This window comes from Echeneis naucrates, chromosome 2, assembly GCF_900963305.1.
Source record: "Echeneis naucrates chromosome 2, fEcheNa1.1, whole genome shotgun sequence".
NCBI classification, from domain to species: Eukaryota; Metazoa; Chordata; class Actinopteri; order Carangiformes; family Echeneidae; genus Echeneis; species Echeneis naucrates.
Window position 1 is genome coordinate 9,356,177 of NC_042512.1, and position 18,412 is coordinate 9,374,588.

At 39.6% G+C, this 18,412-nt stretch overlaps 1 non-coding gene across 1 annotated transcript; it reads left to right on the forward strand.

The window, feature by feature from the left end:
* The first annotated feature begins 6,230 nt into the window (after nt 1-6,230).
* trnag-gcc (transfer RNA glycine (anticodon GCC)) lies at nt 6,231-6,301 on the forward strand. Its single transcript has one exon. It is a non-coding gene; the product is annotated as a tRNA-Gly (tRNA).
* The last annotated feature ends 12,111 nt before the right edge of the window (nt 6,302-18,412 follow it).

Consider the following 18,412-nt stretch of genomic DNA (forward strand, 5'->3'; position numbering starts at 1 on the left):
CATCCAAATTAAAGAAATAAACATAAATACAAACCATTTTGCCAACAAAAACACCTCTGAGGTGCTCGTATGCAGAACAACAAAACAAAAAATGGATCTGACTTTCTACTTCATCCAGTTTGCATCGTGAACAAATCCGGTCTTCCTCAGGTGTGGCATTAAAGCTCCCTGTTTCTGGGACTAATGGAAGTGTTCCTGAACACAACTGTCCATAATGATCTTTGTCTTTTAGTTCACTTATTCTTAATGTAAGCTTCCACACTGTAAGTGTTCTTATTAAGACAGTAGGTTCTTCATTTTGGCTTCCTCCAAACATCCAGAGACCGTTTATCTCTCTGCTTTAGGAACAGTTTGTTTATAATATCTGTAATATCACAACATCATTTATAAATGAAAATATCAGATAAATCACTCATGTACAATGTGGCAAAAAAGTATTTTTAGTCAGGCACTGATTGTGCAAGTTCTCCTACTTAGAAAGATGAGAGAGGTCTGTAATTTTCATCACAGGTACACTTCAACTATGAGAGAACTTGTGAACACTTTCAAGCAGGAACTTTGTCTCCTAAAGTCACATCTTTTATTCTTTACTCAGGTTGTGGGGCTGCACTTTGTCAGAGATCAGCTGTTCTTCTCTGGGCTCAGCTCTGAAGTCCAACCCCTCCCATCTCAGAGAACTGGACCTGAGTCACAACAATGACCTGCAGGGTTTAGGACTGAAGGATCTGTGTGGTTTTCTGAAGCGTCCTCACTGTAGACTGGAGACTCTGAGGTCAGACTCATGTTTTATTTCTGTTCTCAGATTAATATGATGTTACAGTTGTGGTGACTCTGACCTGCAGACAGGTTTATATTTATGAGGGAAAATCCTCTTCAGGTTTTTAACATTTAAGCTTTTAAATGGTTAGAAAGTAACTTTTAGAAAACAGATTTATATTATTTTGAAAAGACATTTTAATTGCACACAGTTTATCAATCAATCTTTATTGTCCTTTACTCAAGTCATAATGGTACATTTTAAACAATATGATCAACATTTTTTTCCTTTTTTTTGCCACTTTTCCCACACGTGGCAAATAAAATCAGCTACCACATGAGTCCCTTCACTGAAACATAATTCGCTCTGAACAAATGATGAAACATTGAACGCTTTCAAGCAGGAACTTTGTCTCCTAAAGTCACATCTTTTATTCTTTACTCAGGTTGGAGAACTGCAGTTTGTCAGAGATCAGCTGTTCTTTTCTGGTCTCATCTCTGAAGTCCAACCCCTCCCATCTCAGAGAACTGGACCTGAGTCACAACGACCTGCAGGATTCAGGACTGAAGGATCTGTGTGGTTTTCTGGAGAGTCCTCACTGCAGACTGGAGACTCTGAGGTCAGACTCATGTTTTATTTCTGCTCTCAGATTAATATGATGTTACAGTTGTGGTGACTCTGACCTGCAGACAGGTTTATATTTATGAGGGAAAATCCTCTTCAGGTTTTTAACATTTAAACTATTAAATGGTTTGAAACTTACTTTTAGAAAACAGATTTTTATTCATTTAAAAATGACATTGAAATTTCACACAGTTTATCAATCAATGTTGTATATATGAAAGGGGATGTCATATATTGATGAATATTTTTTTGTTCATATGCAGATTTTAGTTTGTGGTTCATTTCATTAATTTATTTGTGTTATTTCATAAAAATGTCCAACCCACATGGGTTTATAAGAAAAGCATTTATTCATATAGTGGCAGCTGTAACAACATCAACTTTCATGTATTTGAATATAAACAAACAAATACATTATTGTCCTTTACTCAAGTCATAATGGTACATTTTAAACAAAATTATCAACATTTTTTTTTTGCCACATTTCCCAAACCTTGGAAATAAAATCAGCTACCACATGAGTCCCTTCACTAAAACATAATTCTCTCTGAACAGATGACAAAACACTTTTAAGCAGGAACTTTGTCTCCGAAAGTCACATCTTTTATTCTTTACTCAGGTTGATAGGCTCCAGTTTGTCAGAGATCATCTGTTCTTCTCTGGTCTCAGCTCTGAAGTCCAACCCCTCCAATCTCAGAGAACTGGACCTGAGTGAGAACAGCCTGCAGGATTCAGGACTGAAGGATCTGTGTGGTTTTCTGAAGAGTCCTCACTGTAGACTGGAGACTCTGAGGTCAGACTCATGTTTTATTTCTGTTCTCACATTAATATGATGTTACAGTTGTGGTGACTCTGACCTGCAGACAGGTTTATATTTATGAGGGAAAATCCTCTTCAGGTTTTTAACATTTAAACTGTTAAATGGTTTTAAAAAATACCGTATTTTTCGCACGATAGAGTAGTAGTAGAGTTAGACTCAGTTCATGGTTCAGTAATATTGTTTAAATATATCAGTCGTATCAGAGTACCAGTATCAGAGCAAAGACTGAGTTTTTCCTGTGAACATTCAAAATCCTCAGTGAAGCTGTGAGAGGAGAACAGAAACAGATTTCAGAATTAGACAGAAAGACAGAGAGAAAACAGTCAGCCAATCAGATCAGTCAGAGTCATGATCATGTGATCATGTGACCATAAAATGAAGCAGATTCCAGCTGAAGAACTCAGAGATGTTCAGATTCTGGTCCTCGTCCATCAAACTGTCAGATCTGAGCTGAGACTGTTTGTTCTCTGATCAGGTTCATCTGTCACAGCTCTGAGATCAGTCTGACAGAAAGCTGCACATCACTGATCTTCTTTCATCACACTGTCACCATCTGGTCTTTCTGCAGACCAGAATCCTGTCTGTCTGTCTGTCTGTCTGTCTGTCTGTCTGAGTCTCTCAGTTTAAATGGACCTTCAGTAAATCATCAGTAAAGTGACTCAGCTCTTTATCTCCACTGTGGACTCAGAGAAATGTGCTGAGTCAGCAGACTTGAGGTCTGTGAGTTTCCAGCTCAGTGTGTTCACTCCAACACGTTAACATGAGCTGAGAGGAAGCAGCTGCTGCACATCTGGACTGAACAGGACTGAAGTCCCTGCAGGTCTTTATGCTGGATCTGCATCACTGACTGACAGCTGATGGACAGAGTCAGGAAACACTGATGGATCTGCTCTCTTCTTCTCTCCACAGGTGGAAGTGAAGAGGAAGGTGTGTTGATGGAGGATCAGCTGCTTCCTGATGATCCAGATGTTGCAGCAGCAGCTTGTCCAGACTCTGGACCATGTTCCTGGGAGGTGGAGAGGAGAGCTTCATCCAGCAGAGACTGACAGAGGAATCAGAACTGGTCTGAGAACAGAGTCCAGTCCACCATGATCCCAGAGACTCCTCAAGTCCTCCTCTCCTCTCAGCCAGCTCCTCCAAACTCCACCTGGGGTTTAGGTTCAGCTTCTTCTGGACCCTTTGGGCTGCTTTGGGGACATTTCTAGAAGCATTACTCGATAAAAGATGTCATTTTGTTGTGAAACATGTCACTGTCAGTCGGCACAGATTAAACTTTTGAATTGGCCCTTTCTTCCCTTCATAAAATGTAAATATGTTTTTTGAAAAGAATTTTTCTGATCTTGAATATTTTTTTTAATAATTAGACTTTATTTTAATTTCTGAACTTACGTTACACCAAAACATGTAAACATTCACCGATAAACAGTGGTCTATGTCAGGGGGGCGAAAGTAAAAATTAACTGAAATAGAAAATTATAATAAGAGTTAAGAAATATGGAACAGAAAAAACTGTGGCACACAAAAACCTCAACACTTAAAAAAGAAAAAAACAGCAACATATCACCAGATGAAATAATATGTGGCCTGACACAATAAATAACCTCCCTCAGCATCAATTGATTTGGTCTGGGACCGTCTAATCCAATATGCCCTTTCACCTCTGAATCGTTACAATTATATCCCAAGGCAGGTAATCTATCAGAGGCCGCCATATTTCCAAAAAATTATTTTCCTTTTTACTTGGCACTTAGTCTTCCCATAGGAGGGACTCTAAAATTTTCAAATAACTCTTATTTTTATCCACATTTCAGTTGTCAGTTGGAGCGACCTGCAGGTTTCAGGACTGAAGGATCTGTGTGGTTTTCTGAAGAGTCCTCACTGCAGACTGGAGACTCTGAGGTCAGACTCATGTTTTATTTCTGCTCTCAGATTCATATGATGTTACAGTTGTGGTGACTCTGACCTGCAGACAGCTTTATATTTATGAGGGAAAATCCTCTTCAGGTTTGAAACATTTAAACTTTTTAAAATTGATTTTCACTCATTTGAAAATGACTTTTTAATTTCACACAGTTTATATTCACAATGTTTTGGGCTGCTTTGGGGACAATTCTACAAGCATTTTGTATAAAAGATAAAATATTTTCTTGTAAAACACATGACTGTTAGTCAGCACTGATTTAAATTGGCCCTTTCTTCCCTACATAAAAATGAAGCCAATTTTTTCAATTTCTTTCTTAATTACAATAGTTCTTATTTTCATCCACATGTGGCAAAAAAAATGTCAATGAATAACGTGATGCTGAAAGGCAGAACTCGGAGGACACTGCAGCAGTTTAACTTCTGAAGGACAATTTTTATTTCATTGACTCAATTATTTTTGGGAGACAAAAATAACATCCTGTTTTGATCCGAATGTCTCTGTATCTTAGTGGATTCTTCTTATTTTGTAATGTGTAACTTTGAAAAGTTCTCTATAAATAAAGTTTAAACAATTGCATGATTGACTGATTGAGTGATTGATTATTTGATTGGATTATTTATTAATTGATTGATATTGTGATTATCATACAGTCAGTGTGCAGCAGACTCAGCTCAGTGTGTGAATGTGCTGCTGCTGAACTGGGACTCATGAGTTCCACTCTGAACCAATGAGTCATGAATCATGAGTCTGACTGTGAACCAGTCTACAGTATGTGCTGTGGGTGAGTGACAGCTCATAGCGGGGAGGGAAAGGGAGTGAAACAGCAAACCAGAGCTGCTGCTTTTCCTCCTTCTTTCTATATGAACATGAGCACCATGATGCACACTGCTGTGTTCTCATATCAAGCTCATGTTCACCTTCTTTCTTTCACAGGGAGAACATGAAAGAAGCTGAAGCTGAACTCAGGCTTCCAACTTTAGTGCTCCGTGTCACAGACTGATCCATTTTCTGACGTTATAGTCCACACCAGGCTGCAGCCTCTCTGTGTGACACTTTGTTCATCATTATTTTCACACTTTAGTTCCTGCTTCTTTTCATTTAGGCTCCATGTAGGCTGTTCATGATGACTTTGTTTGTGTGCGGCTGTTTTCTTCTGAATGTGGGATCTCTGTCTGAATGAAAGTTTCACAATCACTGCCTCAGACTGCATTCAGAAGGAATTGTTGAAGTCATAGAAGCTGAAGAGTTGATGATCAGAGGCTGACAGCTAAAGGAAGCTAGAATGCACACTGCTCTCTGACAGAGTCGGCCTCCCTCCACATTTAGGAGGCTTTTTCACTTCTTACAACAGCTGACAAAGGGCTCATCTGGGATTTGAACCCCGGACCTGTCACACCCTGAGCCAGAATCATCCTGATTGTTCCTGGAATGGTTTGGTTAGTCAGAGTGTGTCTGTTGTGTTCTTGTCTCTCTGAGTGGTTGGAAATGAAAATGGAGATCGGTAGAAGCAGATGACTCTGAGGATGAATGAATGTTTCGCTGACAACATCAACAACTGTTTACTCACCTCGATGAGGCTGTGTGACGTCACTGGAGATCAAAGACGGAAGCGTCAAAGAGTCAGACGGAATGGCGCATGCGCACAAAGAAGCTCACATTGTCTCGCGAACGAATGAAGTGAAACACAAATCAGCTGTTATTAGACAAATAAGTGGCGTTAAATTGAACTAAAACCAAATCTGTTGGTTTGTTCCACCTTCTACTTATTAAAATGCTTATTTTCCTGCTAACTCATTTTTTGAATCTGAGCGAAGTTGCGCACCTCATCCACTGTGTGTGTGTGTGTGTGTGTGTGTGTGTGTGTGTGTGTGTGTGTGTGTGTGTGTGTGTGTGTGTGCTCTCTCTGCTGGTCTGAGCTCTCAGTTCATTTAAATACTTTGTTGGATCTGTCTTAAATAAGCATTGGTGGTTATAACATAGCATTTTATAACGTGGCATAAGCTGCCACGTTATAAAGCGCAGGAAGTACTTCTGAACATGCAGCAAGTGTTGAAGGCTGCTGATGACTGGAGATTCATGAAGTCATGGTGAAACTCATAAAATAAGCATTGGTGGTTCAGTGGTAGAATTCTCGCCTGCCACGCGGGAGGCCCGGGTTCGATTCCCGGCCAATGCAGAGTAACTTTTTACCAACATCCAGATGTTAGAAACACAGTGCTGCTTGGAAAATACCCTGATAGACTCCAACACACTGTGACTTTGTGAAACAACCAGTGGAGCCCCCTGGTGGTCAGTAGAAGTGCAGCCCCTCTGAGCTGGTGGCAGACCAAGGCTTCAGTCTGCACACATCTTCCACATGTGATGGCACACACACTGTGTATTGTGGCAACATCCGTCCCCTCAGAGAGAATCTGCTCTTTAACCCTCCTGTCGTTTTCACCCCCCGCCCCTTACTTTAGTGTTCCTGCTCTGTTTGATACGGTGGCCGGTAAGTGCAAAACTAAATTACAAAGTGCCAAACACATTTACATGTTGGGGAATATTTTTACAATTTATTCAACAGAATTACATAATAAAAACACTTTTACCTCGGACAAAACAAATTTACATTTTAGAAAACAAATTTCCAAAAGAAATCTTCCGGAAGGGGAATGTACCAAATGCCGGAAGTGATCCAGAAGAAGATTGACTGTGAGCTCAAAAAGTTTGTATCGGTTTGTGTGCCCGGAAAACTTTGCAGGCATAGATTAAATGGTGTTTTGGCCGTTTTGTGGAAACAACTTGAGCCAATTTACGCGGTTGTGTTTTCCGTGCGGACGATCTGTAGAATGTTTAACGTTGATGAACGGACCAGACGGAAGGAGCACGCGCACAGGAGACATCTAATAAACAGCCGGAAAATGCTAAACAAGCTAAGTGTAGCATCGTGCTAACTAGCTGAAGCCGCTGTCAGACATGCAGTGAATTAAAGTGCACCGTTTCATTTTGCAGCTAATCGTTGTCTTCACGAAATAGAAACGCGTTTAGTTAGTATGCGTTCTAGTATTTATTTATTTATTTTATGTTAGGCTTACAGTTATGCTAAATGCACAATTGTTGCTGATTGTTTTAGCTGCTGCTAACTTTCTGTTTTGATACGGAACTCCGTTCATTCCAGCAGAACAACCATGAACATCATATAAACAATTCATGGAGGACAGAAAGTCAAAGTCAAAAGAACTGTGGGCCGAAAGGAAACAGGTCCAGGTACGTGTGTGGATATATCTGTAAAATATGGAAGTAAATATGTGTGTGTGTGTGTGAAACGAATGATATCTTTTTGTTATTTTAGCAGATAAACATGGATTGATGGCGCCACATGGAGCTGATTTAAAAGCTCAGAGAGGGAAAACACTCCCATTATATACAGATCCGGAGGTAGCAGCACCTGATCTACTGAAGCAAGCTGTCCAAGAAATGAGAACATTTAACAAGAAGATGGATGAAGGAGCAGACCTTCTTTTGTATCCAGACTGTTCAGAGGTGCTCCATGTGCCTGGGTCAGAAAGCCCATTCAAACTGGCAGAATATAAAAAGGAAATAGGAAAGGCACTTTTTTCATTTGCCTAGAAACACACTTTAGAGGAGGTTTGTGGATCTCTTCATTCAATATTTTTACATATTTATTTACTCTGATGTAGCATAATTAATAATGTGTTGTTTGTTTTTACTACAGAGGTTGATACATCAGACTCTGATTCTGAAATTGTCATCACATCGAGGAGCACAGCTGAATTAAATGCAGCTGAAACTGTGGTATGTTCATTTTTACATTTTGTACTTTCAGTTTATTTATTTATTGATAGGATATGCATTTGGTTTCAAGCATTAAGTCTAAGAACCAAGTCTTGATTATTTGGCATTTACTATTCCAATCAGACACCCTGATAACCTTTCACCATTGATATATACTGTATGTGGTGAGGGAACAATAATGGAAGCTGTTTAAAGTTGCTGACAATTGTGTGCTTTTCTTCTCAGGTTTTTGAACCAAAAAAAAACACAGTTCTCCCACACAAACCTGAAGATAAAGGGTAGGTATTAGTTTTTACAAAAGAAGTCATTTGTCTTTAAGTTGTTGATGTGATTGTGATGAACATGTGGTAGAAATGATCGTAAGTGTGATATCATTTATAACAAAATCATCTTATTTATAAACCTTATGGTTCCTCTCTACCTCTAAATGTTACTCAAAGCTCTGTATCATAAAGTTCATCAGTTTATCAATTTTATCATGTTTCAGAGATTCATCCACAGCTCAGCCTGGACAGGTATTAAGGCAGATTATGGCAGCCTGATGTTCTTTGCTTTCAGTGTGTTGTTTCAGACATTTTCATTTGTTTTTCAGACAGTAATATCTGACACTGAGGATCTGGATCCACCTGAAACAAATCCAGTCAGGAGTACTTGCTACGGGTAAGTAAAAAAACAACAGTGATTCACTGAATTTTACTTTATTGATTACATGGGAAAGATATTTGCATTTGTAAGATGTTCAACATATTCTGAAACCTGTGACATGCTGGTAAAATTCACTGATGCTGCTGTTTTGGAAGAAGGAATTGACACAGGTGGGCCGAGACGAGAGTTTTTAACTCTACTGATGAAACATCTGAAAGACCGGCCCATTTCTGATGGACCAGAAGGACATCAGTTCTTGGTGTACAATGCAAATGGTATGAACAGGGTTAGATGTAAACAATACTAATGGTTAATGATCATTAACTTGATATATCACATGACATACACTTTGTTGCTTGAACTATTTTTCTAAAACAATTACCCTGCCAAGTGCAAAGCAAGACACAGAGTTCTTCTTTAAATCAGTAATGTTCAACACACAACCATTTTTACTCATTTCTATATGTTTGGGTGGATAGTCATTTTAGAAAACATTGAAGTTTCTTTAGGTCATTTAAATGTGAAACAATGTTTGTGGTGACTTTTTAGATTCAAAGATGGTCTTTCAGCTCTTCAGTTTCTGACTGCACTGCAGCAACAGCCTACTTTGCTGGCCCCTGTCCTGTGCCACTCTGAAAAGCCACTCACTGGTCTGGAACTTGAGACTCTTCAAACCTGACCTCAGTCCATCAGGAAGTAACAGGAGACTTAAAGAAAGTCAAACTTTGGGCTACTGGGCGGACTGTGTCTTTGATTATGAAGGTTTGTAAATCACATTTTTATTTTTTATGATTTGCTGAGAAAATGCATTGCCAAGATGTAACTGAAGGCTTTTCTTTGCAGGTCAGGCTGCTGTGTCTCTGGAGGATGTTTTGATGTTTGCAGCTGGGCTGACTTCACCTCCCCCGTCCGGATTGGAACCATCGCCAAGAATAGAGTTCCTGGATGACTCTCCATTCTCAGTTCCCAATACATGTTCAAACACATTGAAATTAGCACACCTAGATTCACACACTGTGTTTAAGTCACACATGGACTTGTAACTGTAACTTGTAATTGGTAACTGGATCACCCCTCGAGACCAGACTCCGAAAAGGTGTTTTTTTTTTTTTTGTTCTCTCCACAGTTAAGATTTTCACTGTTAAGTTTTAGACAAAACAAATTTCAAGAAGTTTTGTATTCCATACTTACAAAAATATAGGACTCATTACTTTGCTATAATTTTTATCAATTGATTTCAAACACAGCAAAAATGAAGCTGTGACACTTGGTGTTCAGACAGACTGCAGTGTTCCACCACTCCAGATCAGATTTCTTAGCTTGTCATTCACTTTTCCTTGTGATGTTTCCAAATGATTCTGGTACCTGTTCATCTGAAGAAATGAAACAATAGGAATACAAATGTTATTTTGACAAACAATAAAAAAATTACAAATATTTCCTTCTGATTGCATCTGTGATAGATTGGTTATGAGTTTTTTCCAAACTATTTTAAAACAGAAAAATTGCATGTTTTTCAGTCATGGCAATATTTGATTCAATTCTGTTACTTGTCTAATACCAAATCACAGCAGAGTCATCTCATGACATGACATGACATGTATATTAAAAAATAAATAAAATAGAAACAGGACAGAAACCCCAATGAACAAGCACTTGATAATGCAGGAAGGGAAAATTCCCTTTGTCACTGACTCACAGCTGAGCAGTTTCTTTCAGCTTCATGTACAGTTCTGTTGCAGACTCCCAGTTCTCTGGCTTCTGTAGTTGTTTGTGCTCCATAACAAAGTCAAAGTCCTCCTGCATGTTTGAGTCCCCACATGGAGCTATTGACAGGCTCGCCTCTGGAACAGCATCCAAATCAGCTGGTTCAATCTCAAATCCAGTCTGTGGAGCCAAATCTGTGTTAGATACAATAAATAGCATTTATATTATTTATTTACATTTAAGGGATAAAATAATAAAACAAACATGGAAATATCCATCCATCACCAATATTACCTGTGTGGTCAGCAGTAAAGTTCATTGGACATGACGCTGTTCTGGAAGTGTGAATCCTGTGACTGTTCCACAGTCTCACACACTCATCCAACATCACCATAGCAACATCTCAGAAGGCACTGATGCTCATGGCTCCCGTTGAAGTATCCAGCAAACAACTCCATCCAGAACTGAGATCTGTAGAAATGGATAGAATCGGAAGTAAATATGTATTATTAGTAGAAGTGGGACTCCATTAAAAAAATCTAATTCATTAAAGACTTTGTAATGAATTAATTGAAACGAACGCGTTAAAGTCGCAGCCTCAATTATTATATATGTTCAGAGGAGTTAATCTGTGATAGAACATAAAGATAAAAATCAAATGAAAGGTCAGTCATAATAAAATGACTTCATGAAGGCCACTTACCTTCCCCTTCTAAATATGGCCCACCAGGATTCAACACGCTGCTTATTCGTGGATGAGCCATACATGTGGCTGGACGGCCCAGAGCAGCAGTCATCATGATGGAGGCGTAGGGGAGACTGAATGGCAGCCATAATGCCATTCTCCGTGCCACAATCAGTCCTCAGTCTCATGAGAGGAGATTCTCAGCGATCACTGTTGGCTTCTTGTTATTTGTCGGTCCACATTGGAGCCACAGCACTTTAGGTGAAAAAATCCATCCATGCGTCCTGAGAGAGCCAGTTTATCAGAACCATCTGCATGCCACATACAGTTCGCTCCCATTGAGGAGCAGCTTCTTCTTAGAAACCTTCTGCGTGCTCTCTCATTCATCACATCATCTCTCTTCACTCGAAGATTGGACTTTTGTCTGAGTACCTGCCACATCGTCCGATAGCCAAACAGTTGTCCAGGTCCACGAAGTTCCAACCTGATGGCGTTTGGAGAGGAATCATCCTTTTAAGAGTCCGCAGGCTGATGTTTGCACCGTGTAAACTTCACATCATGCTTCAGTAGATCAGGTGCTGCTACCTCCGGATCTGTATATAATGGGAGTGTTTTCCCTCTCTGAGCTTTTAAATCAGCTCCATGTGGCGCCATCAATCCATGTTTATCTGCTAAAATAACAAAAAGATATCATTCATTTCACACACACACACATATTTACTTCCATATTTTACAGATATATCCACACACGTACCTGGACCTGTTTCCTTTCGGCCCACAGTTCTTTTGACTTTGACTTTCTGTCCTTCATGAATTGTTTATATGATGTTCATGGTTGTTCTGCTGGAATGAACGGAGTTCCGCATCAAAACAGAAAGTTAGCAGCAGCTAAAACAATTAGCAGCAATTGTGGATTTAGCATAACTGAAAGCCTAAGGTAAAAAAAAATAAAAACTAGCACCGTATCCTAACTAAATGCGTTGCTATTCCTTGAAGACAACGTTTGGCTGCTAAATGAAACGGTGCACTTTAATTCACTGCATGTCTGACAGCGGCTTCAGCTAGTTAGCACGATGCTACACTTAGCTTGTTTAGCATTTTCCGGCTGTTTATTAGATGTCTCCTGAGCGCGTGCTCCTTCCGTCTGGTCCGTTCATCAACGTTAAACATTCTACAGATCGTCCGCACGGAAAACACAACCGCGTAAATTGGCTCAAGTTGTTTTCACAAAATCGGCCAAAACATCATTTACTCCATGCTGCCATAAACTTTCACTCTGCAAAGTTTTCCCGCCACACAAACCGATACAAACTTTTTGAGCTCACAGTCAATCTTCTTCTGGATCACTTCCGGCATTTGGTACATTCCCCTTCCGGAAGATTCTGTCGTTTGGAAAATTGTTTCGCAACTTGTAAATTAGTTTTCTAAAGTGTCAATTTTTTTTTGTCCGTGGGAAAAGTGTTTTTCTTGTGTCATTTTGTTGAATAAAATGTAAAATTGTTTCCCAACATGTAAATTATTTTCACGCTTTGTAAAAGTGTTCGGCACTTTGTAATTTAGTTTTGCACTTACCGGCCACCGTATCAAACAGAGCAGGAACACTAAAGTAAGGGGCGGGGGGTGAAAACGACAGGAGGGTTAAAGAGCAGATTCTCTCTGAGGGGATGGATGTTGCCACAATACACAGTGTGTGTGCCATCACATGTGGAAGATGTGTGCAGACTGAAGCCTTGGTCTGCCACCAGCTCAGAGGGGCTGCACTTCTACTGACCACCAGGGGGCTCCACTGGTTGCTTCACAAAGTCACACTGTGTTGGTGTCTATCTGGGTATTTTCCAAGCAGCACTGTGTTTCTAACATCTGTATGTTGGTAAAGAGTTACTCTGCATTGGCCGGGATGCTTATTATGTTTACATGCAACAATGTACTCACAATGCACAATGTACTGCTGGACACTTTCATATCAGTAAATCCATTGTGTTTTAAAAGAAGTTCAGAGTGTTTCAGAGTTTCTGACATGATACAGACAGACTGATCCAACAAAGCATTTAAATGAACTGAGAGCTCAGACCAGCAGAGAGAGCACACACACACACACACACACACACACACACAGTGGACGAGGTGCGTGATCCCAAAGATGAGCGAAAGCAGGAAAAGAAGCATTTTAATAAGTAGAAGGCAAACAGACAAACCAACCGATTTGGTTTTAGTTAAATTTAATGCCACTGAAAAACAGCTGATTTGTTTTTCACTTAATTCTTTGCTGAATAAAAATTGTCCTTTCCGAAGAGAAACTGTTGCCATGTCCTCTGTTGAGTTGAGCCCTTCAGCATCTCGTTATTTATTGACATGTTTTTTTTTTTTTGCCACATGTGGATAAAAATAAATATTGTTCAAGATAAGAAAAAACATTAAAGAAAAATACAATATTTTTATGAAGTGAAGAAAGGGCCAATTTAAAAGCTTAATCAGTGCTAAATAACAGTCAACATGTTCCACAATAAAATATTTCATAGTTTATGCAAAAATGCTTGACTTGAGGACTTGAGGAGTCTCTGGGATCATGGTGGACTGGACTCTGTTCTCAGACCAGTTCTGATTCCTCTGTCAGTCTCTGCTGGATGAAGCTCTCCTCTCCACCTCCCAGGAACATGGTCCAGAGTCTGGACAAGCTGCTGCTGCAACATCTGGATCATCAGGAAGCAGCTGATCCTCCATCAACACACACCTTCCTCTTCACCACCTCCACCTGTGTAGAGAAGAATAAGAGAGCAGATCCATCAGTGTTTCCTGACTCTGTCCATCAGCTGTCAGTGATGCAGATCCAGCATAAAGACCTGCAGGGACTTCAGTCCTGTTCTGTCCAGATGTGCAGCAGCTGCTTCCTCTCAGCTCATGTTAACGTGTTGGAGTGAACACACTGAGCTGGAAACTCACAGACCTCAAGTCTGCTGACTCAGCACATTTCTCTGAGTCCACAGTGGAGATAAAGAGCTGAGTCATGAAGGTTCATCACTTGACTGATGATTTACTGAAGGTCCATTTAAACAGAGAGACTCTGACAGGCAGGCAGGCAGGCAGACAGACAGACAGACAGACAGACAGACAGACAGACAGACAGACAGACAGGATTCTGGTCTGCAGAAAGACCACATGGTGACAGTGTGATGAAAGAAGATCAGTGATGTGCAGCTTTCAGTCAGACTGATCTCAGAGCTGTGACAGATGAACCTGATCAGAGAACAAACAGTCTCAGCTCAGATCTGACAGTTTGATGGACGAGGACCAGAATCTGAACATCTCTGAGTTCTTCAGCTGGAATCTGCTTCATTTGATGGTCACATGATCACAACAGTCCTCTGACTGATCTGATTGGTTGACTGTTTTCTAACTGTCTTTCTGTCTAATCCTGAAATCTGTTTCTGTTCTCCTCTCACAGCTTCACTGAGGGTTAGAGTGAAACAATATTACTGAAAGGAACATGAACTGAGTCCAACTGTAGCAGAAATAAAACATGAGTCTGACCTCAGAGTCTCCAGTCTGAAATCTGGACTCTTCACAAAACCACACAGATCCTTCACGTCTGAATCCTTCAGGTTGTTCAGACTCAGGTCCAGTTCTCTGAGATGGGAGGGGTTGGACTTCAGAGCTGAGACCAGAGAAGAACAGCTGATCTCTGACAAACTGCAGCTCTCCAACCTGAGTAAAGAATAAAAGATGTGACTTTAGGAGACAAAGTTCCTGCTTGAAAGTGTTTTGTCATCTGTTCAGAGCGAATTATGTTTTAGTGAAGGGACTTGTGGTAGCTGATTTTATTTCTGTGGTTTGGGAAAGAAGGCAAAATATTTGCTTTTGGTTGTTTGTTTTCTTTAAAATGTACCATTATGACTAGAGAAAAGGAAAATAATGTATTTGTGTATGTTTATATGCAGATATATGAGCGTTTATGTTGTTACAACAGCCACTGGATGATTAAATAGGTCTTATAAACCCATGTGGGTTGGACATTTTTATGAATGACACAAATAAATTAATAAATGAAATGAACCACAGATTAAAATCTGCATTCTAACATACAAATATATATGAATATATGATGTCCCCTTTCAAAAATACAAGATTGAGTGATAAATTGCATTCCATTAAAACGTCTTTTTCAATTTAATAAAAATCTGTTTTTCAAAGTTAAAACTGCAAACTGCAGCTCTCCAACCTCAGTAAAGAATAAAAGATGTGACTTTAGGAGACAAAGTTCCTGCTTGAAAGTGTTCAATGTTTCATCAAGTCAACATGATTCACAACATCTGGAACATTTTCACTTAATTCAGCGGTGACCACGTTTAACATGCTGAGTTTGATCTGAATCTTTCAGTCTGCTTGAGTCACATGACTTTATAGTCGTGTTGGAACAGAAAACACTGAATATTAGTGCTGTACCCAAAGAAAAAAAACAAAAAACGATTGATAGAAGAATCACAATTCTCATTTACTTTGATTCAGAATCGATTAAAAATGTCCCAAAATCGATTTAAAAAATAAAACAATGCTGACAAAGACGCTGTCTGACGTCACCACAGAGCTGGTTCTGGAACATACACATGCACCAAAACAAGGAAGAAACTACAATAATGGAGGAAAGAGAGATTCAACAGGCCCCGTCCTCATTGCAGGCAAAGATTCTGACTCATTTTGGTTTTTACTGAGCTTGACATGACTTATTTTATAGCTTGCTGCTGAGAGTAGCAGTTTTGGTCCACACACATTTGAAAAGGCACTTTCCTTAAAATTTAAAATGCAGCATGTTTAACTGCTTTTTTTTTTTTTTTTTTAAAGAAACACTTATTTTTTCTATTCAAGAAATATGTGATATTGTATTAAACAACAGTTGCAACAACTCCATCTGAGCATGGATAAACTTATTAAATGTGAAAAAGACACTTTAATGTCTCCATTCGTCATTTTGTCTAACAAAGCAGACTGGAGTAGATCATGAGGATCCTTTGCACACCTATAGATTGAAGCAGAAATGACTATGAATCAAATTGTTTTGAATCAAAAATCATTTTGAATAAAGAATCGATTTTGAATCGAATCATAGCCCCAAAAATCCAAATTGAATCGAATTGTCGGAGAGTGAATGATTCCGACCCCACTGAATATATATTTGTCCATGTCAGTGTGGAAAAATATTTCCTGTAACTGAAACTATGAAGGAATTTTATTTTTTTTTTTTAAGTTTTAAATCTGTCGTTCAACATTTCTCTGCCACACTGACTGGACTAAACCAGAGAAGAAGAAAACAGACGTCAGCATGAAGATCCTCAGTGAGGATCAGTATAATATCAGCCTGATGTCTGCAGGTCAGAGTCACCACAACTGTAACATCATATTAATCTGAGAGCAGAAATAAAACATGAGTCTGACCTCAGAGTCTCCAGTCTGCAGTGAGGACTCTTCAGAAAACCACACAGATCCTTCAGTCCTGAATCCTGCAGGTCGTTCCAACTCAGGTCCAGTTCTCTGAGATGGGAGGGGTTGGACTTCAGAGCTGAGACCAGAGAAGAACAGCTGATCTTTGGCAACTTGCAGCCCCACAACCTGAGTAAAGAATAAAAGATGTGACTTTAGGAGACAAAGTTCCTGCTTGAAAGTGTTCAATGTTTCATCATCTGTTCAGAGCTGAAGGTTTAGAAAGTAGAAATTTAGAAAATGAAAGTCAAACAACTGAACCAACAGGAAGTAGCTTCACAACAGTCAAATACAAACAGTGATTTTGGATTTCATGAGAAAATGAAACAACACTGTAAAGAACCTGAACTGACTCAAACTGTCAACATTGTGATTTTAACACATCAGAAATAACCAAACAGCCGAGTCAGCCAAACTTTATTTCTATCTCTGATTCTGACACATATGAACTCCTGTATAACAATCTGAGCTCTGTCAGGTAAGTCCACTCTAAAATCAGTCCAACTACATAACCTCCAAAGGTTCTACACAGAAAACATAACTCATCATTAATGATATCTTTGAAGAAACATGAATAGCTGAATGTGGAAATCATACTTAAATATGCAGAATCTATTCTGATCTATGTCATCTTTAATGGATTATAAGGATGGGTTCAAAATTAAATATATAAATAAATTGTTGATCTTCCTGATTCTGACTGATTTTCATTTGAATGATCTGATATCAGTCCACAGAATCCTGAGACTGATATTTAACATAGCTGGGAGATCAGCGAGGCAGACGGAGCAAACATGTTTCCTGCAGCAGAGAGAGGAGGGCAACGGGGCAACTGCTCCCCCAGCAGACCAGCCCTTAGAGCCAATCCTTATCTTAGTGTGGAACCAAACCACTGCAGCTGATTGGACTAAAGCTTTGCTACACAATCACAGCAAAATGGATGTTTTCCTGAGGTGGTGATGTTTACATTAGGTATGTTTGGAGCCACCTTATTTCCACTGCTGCAGTGTGTTGCTCATGTACATTCATGTAACTGCTTTGGGGTCAGTGGTTCATGTAAACATTATTATTCTAATAATGGACCAGGTGGGAAGGTTCCTTGGAAAATGAAAGCATTAGTTCTGACAATATGTTTGATATTCAAATTAAATTGGCATTCTGACTGAAATATCCCAAACTCAACCAATAGAGCCATGTTACATGTGGATGAAATTAATATTCTATATTTGTGATTTATCTGATATTTTCATTCATAAATGATGTTGTGATATTACAGATATTATAAACAAACTGTTCCTAAAGCAGAGAGATAAACGGTCTCTGGATGTTTGGAGGAAGCCAAAATGAAGAACCTACTGTCTTAATAAGAACACTTACAGTGTGGAACCTTACATTAAGAATAAGTGAACTAAAAGACAAAGATCATTATGGACAGTTGTGTTCAGGAACACTTCCATTAGTCCCAGAAACAGGGAGCTTTAATGCCACACCTGAGGAAGACCGGATTTGTTCACTATGCAAACTGGATGAAGTAGAAAGTCAGATCCATGTTTTGTTTTTGTCATAGTCCACTCCTGGTTCTCCCCTCCACCACCCACTCTACCTGCCTGCTTACCTCTCTTAATCAGGATAAACAGACTCATCTGTTCCTCCCAGACTCCCCTTAACCAGCTCCTCCACTCTGCCTCTCTGCCAGATTGTCTTTGCATTACGCTCAGCTTTCCCGACGGACCTCCTGGGGCCTAACCTGCCTTCGGCCCCAGACCACTACTCCTCATCTCTGCCCCGGTAACCTGACCTGCTGCCTGTCTCTAGACTCTGCCTCTGCCTGCCGTCTGTTTGGGCTATTGCACGTAGTCAATAAAGTTCTCAGCTGTTCCAGTCTAGACTTGTGCCATTCTTGGGTGAGAGAGTGAACCCATTACAGTTTTGTTGTTCTGTGTATGAGCACCTCAGAGGTGTTTTTGTTGGCAAAAGGGTTTA